This window comes from Miscanthus floridulus, unplaced genomic scaffold, assembly GCF_019320115.1.
Source record: "Miscanthus floridulus cultivar M001 unplaced genomic scaffold, ASM1932011v1 fs_174_1_2, whole genome shotgun sequence".
Classification (NCBI taxonomy): Eukaryota; Viridiplantae; Streptophyta; class Magnoliopsida; order Poales; family Poaceae; genus Miscanthus; species Miscanthus floridulus.
This window is the reverse complement of record NW_027096333.1, coordinates 22,765-34,388: the sequence shown is the minus strand read 5'-3', so window position 1 is coordinate 34,388 and position 11,624 is coordinate 22,765. Positions and strand designations below refer to the sequence as shown.

General features: G+C 48.2%; 1 pseudogene; it reads right to left on the bottom strand.

Annotated features, from left to right (window-relative positions):
• Window positions 1-2,623: 2,623 nt before the first annotated feature.
• Window positions 2,624-11,359, bottom strand: LOC136530666 (putative multidrug resistance protein; annotated as a pseudogene).
• Window positions 11,360-11,624: the final 265 nt, after the last annotated feature.

Genomic DNA, 11,624 nt, shown 5'->3' with positions numbered 1-11,624 from the left:
ACCTTGCGGTGAATGTGCTTATTTTATCGACCCCTACGCTCTGACCTGTTGGCCATAACTACTACTGTAATAAGGGTCACTTACATTTCTTTTCAGAAATATAAGTGGGCACACTTGATCAGGAAAGAAAATCTTTTTCTTTTTTCTTTAGAGCACCATGCATTCTTCGGACAACTGGAATCTTCGGCTATAATCGTGGTCTACTGCTCTCTGTGCTGACCAGAATACTGGCACATTTGCTTGGTCAATGTTTCAACCAGTTGGAGATGATATGAAGACAAGACCGCATTAGCCAAAGAAGATCAAACGGCGTGTCGCAACATAATACATGGTGCTCGGGGACTAGCTGTGGGGGGTATTAACCCCCTATACCCTTACGGCTAGGTTTGGGCCGGCCCGGACCAGGGGGTCCGGCCCACTAGAAGACGACGCGCGGCCCAGCCGATCTACTCGGAGTCCCGCGTAAGGAATCAAGGCAGACTTGAAGATCAAGCAAGATCCTGGTCGGTTAGAATAGGAATCCTTATCCGGCCACCTATGACAATTGTAACTGGTTGGGATTAGTTTCTCAGATCTTAACTCTGCCCCCCAGACTATATAAGGCGGGCAGAGGACCCCTCTCAAAAATCATCTCATTTACATACAGCAATACAATCAGACACAGGACGTAGGTATTACGCCTTCACGGCGGCCGAACCTGGATAAAACCTCGTGTCTGTCTTGCGTCACCATCCTCGTTCGTAGCTTGCGCACCTGTCTACCGATAATCTACTACCTTGGGCATATCTCTAGGTAGAATGCCGACCATATTTCGTCGGGGAGGGCGGATCCGACCCCGAGGCGGCCCGAATCTGGGCCGCCGGCCAGCCACCCCCGCCGGAGAAGAGGATGATGCGGGGTGGGAAGGCGAGGACGCCGCCTCCCTGGCCATAAGGAAGATCCAGCCGAAGCCGACACCAGCAGCTTGCAGACGCCAGATCCGTAGCGGGGGGCCCCGGATCCGCTGGCCGGGCCGGCCATCGACAACCGGAGGGAGAGGGAGGGGAGGGACGAGGGGGGCAGGCGGTGGAGAAGGAGAGGAGAGAGCGCAGGGGGAGGCCTTTTTGAGCTCCCCTGCTGGCCGCCGACGACGAGGAGGAGGAGGCCGAGGTGGCGCGGCAGTGGCGGTCGAGCCTTGCGAGGAGGAGCGCAGGACTTCTGTGGCCAGCCGGAGTCACAGTAAGATTCAGGACCAAGTAGAACACCCTAACATAGCACAAGCAGACGCTTGAAAGTCTAGAAAAGCCTGCTTTGCGAGCATATCAGCGGTCTGATTTTGAGTCCGATGCACTTTGAAGATCCTTGTGCTTCTATGCTGTGTGCAGTTTACAAATTGTTGAGCAAGATGTTTGATTCTCCACTCAGGCGGGTTTGCATGTTCGTCAGAGTTGAAGAATCGAACTAGTTCTTCACTGTCCCATAGGAAATTTGTGTCATGGAGTCCCAGCTGAACAGTGATAGCTGCAGCCAGAGCAATCGCTACCGCCTCTGCCCTTAGGACGGATGCCGAGTCCTGCAATGCAGCCTTGATGTTCATCGGTGGGTGTACCACACGGCTTACCTTGGTCTGGACTTAGAAGACTCCACGGCGAGAAAACAAGGGCTTCTCGATTGATCCAATCATCTCATGTATGGGCCTAAACCGAAACTAGGCCGCAGGAAGCCCGTGAAGGCGTACACTCCTACGGCCTACACGGTTACCTCGTCGGAGGCGGAAAACATTCTCGCCACCTGCCGCCGTCCGACGCCGCCGTAGCCGTAGGTAACCCAACCCACCTTCTCACCGCGAGCCGAGGTAGCGTGGCCGTGGCGAGCTGTCCATCCCAACTCATCTCCCTCCCCGCACCCCCAATCTCCACTCCACTCGCCTGCCTCTGCCGCGCGCCTGACGGCCGAACTGGCTCCGCCGCGCTACCAGGACGCCGACCGGCTTCTCTCGCTTCGACCAGGCGATACACTGGTACCCCCCACCACTTTCTATTTCGCTGAATGCGGGATGTACCATGCTAGCCACCTATTTTTTTCCCCCATACGACTATACGAGTGATTTTAAATGCATTATCCCGCATCAGCAGGCCAGCAGCCCGTGGCTGAAATAGCTGCACCGAAAGTTTTGTCGTATGGTTGGGGTTCTGATTATTATGACATGTCAGTCCAAAATTTGATCATATCCGTTCAAGTGCGTATTTAAGCAATGGTAGAATTGTGGATGTGGGGCTTAGGAGTGCTACATGAGTTGTGTTCTTTGCTAATACTGTTTGTTAGGCTTCTCAGCTAAGAAGCGTCTACATTTATGTGAGCTTAGAAATAGCAGGCGTGAACGCGTAGTTGATGAAGATCCTGTTTAACTTTAGCTCATACTAAATGATTTTAATTACGATGCGCACCTGAAAACTATAAGCTGATACTTGAAAAGATAGCTTGTGCTCAATTAATTGTTTTCTGGGTTTTCTTTCTTGTTTGCATCTGTTCTGCCACCATGGATTTAGGAATTTACTAATCTTCATGGCCAATAGGCATAAACATTTCAAATACATAATTCACATAAGAATTAGATGAAATAAAAGCTAATGTAATAATTTCAAATACACAAATCAATAGAGAATAAGATGAAATAATACCTAATGTACATCTTATCTGAGATTTCCTGGCTGTTGTACAACTACAATACATATCCTCGGCACACTTATGTGCGCTAATAGAACAATGGGAAGAAAAACACCCCGCTGTCACAGAAATTTCAATCGCCTGCTGGACCATCTTGCGTTTTAATCAACAACAAAAACAAAGCTTATAGTCCCAAGCAAGTTGGGATAGGCTAGATATCTCTTGCAGGTTGATCCAAGTAATACATCATGTGAATGGGGCAGCAAATTTGTAAGTACTGCTGTGTTCTCATGCAACAATCTCAGTGCTGGTTGCCTCCTTGTTGCAAACTGACCAATCCGAAGTATGTTCCAGAGGGACCCTTAGCCATAAGGGATGCATGTGTGCCCTTCTCCACAACAATTCCTTTCTCAAGCACAGTGATCTGGTCACAGTTCTGGATTGTGCTGAGCCTGTGCGCCACCACAATACTTGTCCTGCCAACCATCACTCGGTCCAATGCCTCTTGTACCACCTTCTCTGACTGGCTGTCCAGTGCACTTGTAGCTTCATCCAGTAGCAGGATAGCAGGGTTCTTCAGGATGGCACGGGCAATTGCAATGCGTTGTTTTTGGCCTCCTGAAAGCTGTACACCCCTCTCACCACACCATGTGTCATATCCATCCTTGAGGTTGCTAATGAAGTCATGTGCATTCGCAGACCTTGCAGCATTCTCAATTTCTGCTTCAGTTGCTGTTTCTGTACCATACACAATATTTTCTCTTATTGTACCTGCAAATAGTGTTGGTTCCTGGCTGACTAATCCAATGTGTCGCCGCAGGGCTCTGAGATTGTATGTTTTGATGTCTTTACCATCGATCTTCACTACCCCCCTAAGTGGGTCATAGAACCTCTCTATGAGCCCAATGATAGTCGACTTGCCAGAACCACTTTGCCCAACAAGGGCTGTTGACTTGCCTGGTTGGATGCTCAAGGAGAAACCTTTGAAGATAATCACATCTGGCCTTGACGGGTATGCAAAGTCAACTCCTCTGATGTCAACCTCACCTTTTAGCCTCTCTGGTTTGTATCCCTCAGGGTTGTCAGGGTCAATTTCGGTTTCCCTGTCAAGAACAGCAAACACTGAAGCTACTGCATCAGCACCCTTAGCAAGGTCTGTTGTCATGCTACCTGCATCTGCAATCACACGCCCTGTGCTTACTAGTATCATGAAGGTCTGGAAGAGTGCCTTTGAAGTTATGTGATGCTCAGCCACGAGCTTGCCACCATACCAGAAATCAAGGGCCCATGTGCATGTCATGAGGCTCATGGAGGTGCCAAGGCCCAGTCCTGCAAACCATGACTGTCGGATGCTTTCCTTGCGTGGCCCATCTTGTGCTTGGTGAAAGAGGCGTAGGATGCGCTCCTGGGATGAGAAAGCAGTGATGGTGCGGAGATTGGAGACAGCCTCAGCTGCTAGCCTGCTACTTTCAGATTGAGCCTGTATTGATTTCTGGGACATGCTCTTCAGTAAGACACGGCGAGCATAAAAGCAAACAATGATAAGGGGTTGCACTGCTATCATGACAAGGGCCAAACGCCAAGCGATCACCAGACCCATAGTGCAGGCTATGAGAACTGCAGAAACTGTCTGGATCACTAGAGCCATTCGATCACCCACAAGAGACCTCACCTGCCAAAAGAAGTATATGAATTGTCAGGTATTATTTTTTATAATAAGCATAAGCTTATCTTTGGTTCGTATACTTACGATGTTGGCATCCTTGGCAAGTTGTGAGCATATGGCACCACTGGAGTTCTCATCACGGTCAAACCACCCAATCTCAAAAGTAAGGATTTTTGCAAGCATCTGTTCTCTCACTCTCTTGGTGAGGTATTCCCCCATGGCACCGAAGTTGTAATGTTGCCCAATATTGATCAAGAATGAGAGCACTGCAAGAGCAACAAAGATGAGTGCGTAGGTCCTTGTTTTGTCCTTGATCTCATTATGGTCTGCCAAGAAGTAGATTGAGATCATGCTGCCCATGGCATATGAATATACAGGCTGTATGCCTCCAAACACAATTGCACTGAAACTTCCCATCAGAGCCTGCTTCCACTCTGGTGCATTAAGCATCAGTAACCTTCTGAATGATGGGACGGGAAGCTTTGGCTTCTCGGTAATATTATCATTTTCTGCGTCACCCATTGACCGTCCTGAGCTTGACCTGCTAGCTGCAGAGAACCTCCTGCTCATGCTGTGGCTGCTAGATTGCCCCGCAGCAGATGTACTTCCAGTTCCACCAACCTGATTGGCCTCCCTTGAATCACTGGTCTGCTGAAGGCGGACAAGAGATGTGTACAGGCCATTCTCATTGGCAATGAGGTCATCATGGGATCCCAGCTCCTTGACCTCACCATATTGCATCACAGCAATCATGTCAGCATTCCGGATTGTGGAGAGCCGATGTGCAATGACAATGGTTGTCCTGCCCACAGAAGCCAGGTCAAGTGCCTCTTGCACAACACGCTCTGACTCTGTGTCCAATGCACTTGTGGCTTCATCAAGGAGGAGGATCTTGGGTGACTTAAGGATAGCTCTGGCAATAGCAATCCTCTGCTTCTGTCCTCCAGACATTTGGACACCACGCTCACCCACCTGTTTACAACGTATATTTCACATAAGGAAGCATTAGTCCCATGTTTGTTGATTTACACAATATCAACATATTTATGCTCTCCTTATCTGTCAATTCTATTGACAAAATCACAATCAAAGTTTGCTTTGGTAGAGTCTTAAACTTAAATTCATTGTATCAACTGTTGTTTGTACGACCCTCCTTTTTCCATTTCAGAATTTGTTGAAGATTAACTATGAAAATCAACATGTATGTACAGTCTATCCGATGACATGCTGCTTGATGGCATCCTTCTAGCTTCTAGCTTCTAGTGATGCTGTGGGAGTAGGACTTCCTTTTGAATTCTACAGCTAGCTTCTTTTGAATGCTCTAGCTTAATAATCTACTGTTTAAAAGGGTTATCCTGTTCTTCTCTTAAAAAAATTACCTTCAATAAGTTGTCTAGAAAACTTAGAAAAGAATCTATCATTGGAAGGCAAAGGCTTTGTTTCTAGAGGATGGTCAGATTGCCCAACTTTAGTGATGAGATGGGGCATACTGGTAGACCTGCTAGATTTCCTTGTTTTTCTTTGTGAACATGTTGATAATTCTTGTGTATATACATATAGTTGGTGATGTTATTGAGGCCACTACACTGCTACATTCCTATCAACGTTTTGTCCTCTCAGACTCAAATCTCACGCTTTCGTGTAATGTCATATTATGTTACCCCCAACAAGCTTGATTTTGTAACTGATTGAAGCTCTCTCAGTGGCAAACAGAGTTCACCACTGATGGGAATAGGCCTATCGGATCGAAACTGTTGCCAGTGATTTCTCAGTATACTTTGGTGCTCATATTATACTACAGTATTTCTAAAGTGTTTCTGTTGTCGTTCTGCAGTAGTGACATGCAATAACTCTCTTTCATTTGAACCGGTTTGTTATGAAGTCTGGTAGCAAGATTACTATGGAAAATATTGTTCTCGAAAAAATACAAGGCAATGTTTATCCACATCAGATGTTTGAGCCATTTGCAGATACATTATTTTATTCTTGGAGCTAACTCACCCTATTGTTTCTGTTATTTTCACTAAGGTCACTCAGTCCGTTGACTCATAGTCTCATACAAGTTGTTCAAGGCCAACATAATTGTAACCGAGTGCAGATAATAGTCATTTCTGAAGCAAACTGATGTGATAAGGTGAATTGAAGGCAAGTTCAACTTTTCAAGATTTTCCTTTGATATCTATCCATATTGATAATTGAAATGGTTGTTTAGTTATCTGGTAAGTAACATTAATATCACAATTACAAGGACATAACTTTGTATTTTCAGGTTGAAAATCCCATTTATCTGTCTTCCAAACGTGTAGTTAACCTTCTATATTATTTGAGTTGACCATTCTATGTTTTCATGGCATGTATCTATTCCCCTTAATCAAACAAATGCCAAACTGAGGACCGAAGTCAACCGCTAGTGAAATAAGTTATTACTCTCCTATTCCTATGGATGCTAATATGAAATGCCATTAGTATTAGTTACCCTAAAAATGTTACAGTTTAAGTCATACTGGCCACTATCTAATTCAAGATACATGGATGCTACTTGTGCATTATTTATAGGAAATTAACCATGTGCATTGAGAATTGTCATGGTTTACAGTACTGATTGTTGGCACAGCTTAACTGTAGTTGTACTGTTAAAATAAGCTGTTTCTCACTATCTAGGACACTTTCCTGTGGTCTTTTCATGAGTGCATGCTTATGAACAATGGAAATGAAAGTTCAGTGGCAAAGTGGTCCTTTATTGTTGTCAAACTCACAATAATACTGGGAGGATATTTTGGGTACCTATCAGGTCATCTTGTTAGAGTTTTGCCCACATCAAAGTCTAATGTGCGCTAATATTCAGTGCCCCACATCAGGTTTGCGCACAGTAGAATTTGCTTGTGGTGGGGGTCTGGTCCACGAAAGGAAACATTTCAGGTTTACATGCTTGCCACTGAGTCTGATATCATTAGAGGCATCTTCCATTATTAGCTGGGGATGGCATCTTCATGAAGTCCCACGTTAGGATAGCTAGGCAGCCCGAAAAGTTCTCTTTTCCCCCTTTTGTAATTAGTATGGCAACGATCTGGAAAAAAAAAGCTCCTTTCCTGAATCATTTTAACTTTTTTTAACATATTAAAGCCTCATGGTGGAAGCACTTTGTGCCACTACAGACATACTAGCACGGGCACTTTCTTCTGTCAATCTCTGCCTCACGTATTGCTGTCAAAATTATTATTGCGTGACAGGACCTCAGTGAAATCCTGTTCGCTGGGAAAGTTGGCACACCCAAAACTGTTGGCTGGCAACCCTTTTCCTGGTTACTAGATTTGCAAAAAGGTTCTGGCTATTTGTCTTCTGCGTCCACCAACCACGGAGTCACACACCCTGAGTGGTGGGCTAACCATTCTCCCTTTCCCAATTTGGGGTCACCACTTCAATCCTCTATGATTCCTAGGTCCTACCATAAGCAACCTTGGAAAGCGTGTGCTCTGATCCCTCAACATTTGAAGAAGGATTGTAATTGAAGTGGTGTACATAGCAGCCTTAGAAATACTTGCACGGCAGCTAGGAGAACAGGGTTCAGCTACTATTCTCTAGTGGAAAGGATGGAACGGCAGCTAGGAGTACAGGGTTCAGCTACTATTCTCTAGTGGAAAGGATGGAATTTATAGTAGAGATGTGGATGTATGCTCAACCGGCAATGAGAGATCTTCTGGCCAAAGCAACCGGCACTGAGGAAATATGCTGAAACCGCAATGAGGACTATGACTGCCCAATAAAGGCAATTTGCTAGGTTTCAGGTATTTCCGTGGTCACCTGTATTTCCATCTTTACTTCTTTTTCTTTCTGTTATGTTACATTCAATGTAGATGATGTAATGACGCAATGGGGCACCTATATGTTGCATCTTCGATTTTTCCTAATTTGTTAGATGTCAATTTTTGAGCTTACTATTGCTTCCATTTCCTGAGTGGGTGGATTGTTACTTTGGTTTCTTCACTGTATGACTATAGTGCTGTTTATCCACTCACTTTTGCGTAACTAAGCCCTCTTCTATTTCAACAGTCCTAGTACTGTAATTTTACTCTTACTAAAAAGCTGCCAAGCTGGAGATACTTGGACTGTCCGACGTCTACCTACATTGACATAGGTGAGTGCTCCTCCTATTCGAGTTCTTCCTATTCATCCAGAAAGGCCAGAACATGAATAAACTTAATTTGATCTTGGTGCTTAAATAGTTATTGATACAACCATGTACGGTCTAGCCCATTTCCAGCTCTACCAAGAGATTCACTTTGTTCAACTGATTATTTTCACTGTGATAGTTCAACAATTTTCAGTGGGCAGAGATTTCCTGGGAGCTCGGTGCAGAGAGCACTCAGATTTCTTTGAAGGCACAGCAGGCAGGACCCAATGACCCATGTCCTAAGCCAGCGATGCGGCGCCTAGCTAGCAAGCCAGCAGCTAGCCAGCACTAGAATAAACTGATGGAGTAGTGGACTAGGTTGTGTTGCTTCCAGATAATGGGGAGCAGTACTACACTAGAAACAAAAGCTGTTGCTTCCAAAGCAAACCTCTACTCCTAGCCTACCTTTGTTTCAAATTTTCTATTTCTTTGAATAATTAGGAGTTCCTTTGGATCAGCATGTAAAAGATGCACAATTGACCAAAGACTAAAATAATGGAGTTAGTGACGAGTTGGGATCCCAAAGCCACATGTACTGGTCACCTAACCATGCATGCTGAATTATATAGTGAAAATTTGTTTGTTGGGGCATGTTTGTTTCAGTTTAGTTCTTGAAGCACTTTAGCCTTCGACTGCACTTTCTATTGTTCGAATGTTGTTGAGTAATTGATTTGCTTTTTCTGGCTTTTGAGTTGTCTCCCATGTCAGCTTTACCCCCACTTTCACAAATTGATCCAGAATTTTTTCATTAAAAAAAAGGAGAAAAGAATATCATGATTACTCTTTTCACTAAAATTTCGAATACTCCGTAGTCCGTTCTATATGTGGTGGACCTAAACACGTCAGTACTCCGTGAAAAACAACAAAAAAATATGGAAAAATTAGAGCATAAATTCCATGCGACATTTAGGCATTCTTATAGTACTACTAGTGTGCACGAAAAAGCAAGCATCATCTCTTTTGGGGAAGAAAAAACTTGACAGTGACTTGCAAGGGTAAGAAAAGCGTAGCGAACCAAACGACTGCATGCATACGCCAGTTGCAAAAGTGGTGTGGTAAATAGCTTGCCTGCGTGCCGTAGCCCTGCGGCAACTGGGAGATGAAGTTGTGGGCGTTGGCTGCCTTCGACGCTGCGACGACCTCCTCCTCCGTGGCGTCCTCCTTGCCGAACAGGATGTTCTCCCGGATCGACGTCGCGAACAGCGCCGGCTCCTGGCTGACGAGCCCCATCTGCGCGCGCAGCCACTTGAGCCGCAGCCGCGGGATGTCCACGCCGTCCAGGGTCACCTCCCCGGCCGCCGGGTCGTAGAACCGCTCCAGCAGCGCGATCACCGTCGACTTCCCGGACCCGCTGCCGCCCACCAGCGCCACCGTGCGCCCCGCCGGCACGCGCAGGTTGAAGCTCACAAAGATCGGGGTCTCCGGCCGCGACGGGTAGCAGAACTCCACGTTCTTGAATTCCACCTCCCCGGCGACGTTGGCCAGCTCGTCGCCGGCGCTGCTCTCCGAGTCGATCTTGGGCACCCGCTGGATCACCTCCTGGACCCTCTCCGCCGCCGAGCTCGCCTCGGAGAAGTACTTGACGTTCGACAAGCCCGGACCCCAGAGCTCTGCATGGTTTCGTTAATGGCGCCGTCATCACATCATCATCTAGGACTAGGAGTAACATGCAGCAGAGCAGACCGATGATAAAATCACGGTTACGTACAGGCCACCGACGACAATGGCAGCGGAGACGGCGAAGACGGTGCCGCCCTGGTATCCGTGGTACATGACGAGGCGGCTGCCGTACCAGACGTTGAACGCCCAGATGGTGAAGGTGATGCCGTTGCTGCCGATGGCGACGCCCTTGGCGAGTCCCTGCTTGATCCCGAGCCTCGCCGACTCCTCGAGCGCGGCGGAGAACTGCGCCATGGTGGTGCGCTCGGCTACGAACGAGTAGACGGTGCGCACGGACGAGACGGCCTGCTCGGTGATGGCGCCGGGGCGGGTGTACTGCTCCCTGATCCGGCGCGCGAGGCCGATGAGGATGCGGCCGTACATGAACCCGGGGATGATGAGCAGCAGCACGGACGGCAGCGCCACCAGCGTGAGGTGCCACAGCAGCGCGAACCCGACGGCGTAGCTGCCCAGGAACATGGAGCAGTTCATCACGAAGTTGGGCACCTTCTCGCTCAGCACGTCCTGCACCACGAGGCTGTCGTTGGAGACGCTGGTGATCACCTCCGACGTGGACCCCACCTTGAGGTCGAAGTACTCCACGTCCTGCCGGAGCACCGCCCGCAGGTACCGCTCCCGCATCCGCGACGCCTGCCGCTCCGCCGTGCGCGCCCAGCAGTACCCCTCTGCGTGCATATATGCCAACGACGGCACAACGATTATCAGCTAGCACGTACGGTGCGCGCGCAAGCAAGCAAACCGCCAGCGGCGGCATTGGCACCCATCCATGCATGTGCAGCGCCGGCTCACCTAGGAACGCCATGACCATTCTGCCGAGCGCCAAGAAGACGAGGTTCCGCGCGTTCTGGTAGCCGAGAAGGAGAGGAAACGACGTCAGCTTTTGCTATGACACTGGCCAGAATCAACCGGGAGGCGAGAGAGACATCTACCTCGTTGACCTTGGAGCTGAACTCATCGAGGAGGTCCGGCCCGTTGCCGAGGGTCGTTGAAGATGCGGCTGGTGATCAAGAGCATGACGGGCGTGGACATGCCGTCGCCCATGGCGCCCACCAGGCCGAGCACCATGAGCACCACGTCCGCGGCGTCCGCATGCATGAACACCGACGCGAACGACCGCATCACCGGCGCCGAATTCTTGGCCTTGGCCGCCGCCTGCGGCGGCCCGTCGTCCTTACCCATGTCCGCCGGCGAGGTCGTCGTCGCTGCCACCCCGCCGCACTCGCCGCGCCGTGTCTCGCTTGTAACCTTGCCCCTGTTGCGGATTTTGTGATCGTGATGGCTGATGGGCAATAATAATAGAGTATATAAGAGAATTGACTTTGGCTCACTGGCTGAACCTCTGGAGGAGAAGAGAGAAGCTGAGGGCTCTTATATAGGGGTACGTCTCAGTTAGGCGCATGCGCCATCACTAGCCAACAAGATGTGCTTGTGTCCTTGCTTGTCTCGTGTCATTCTCTCTGT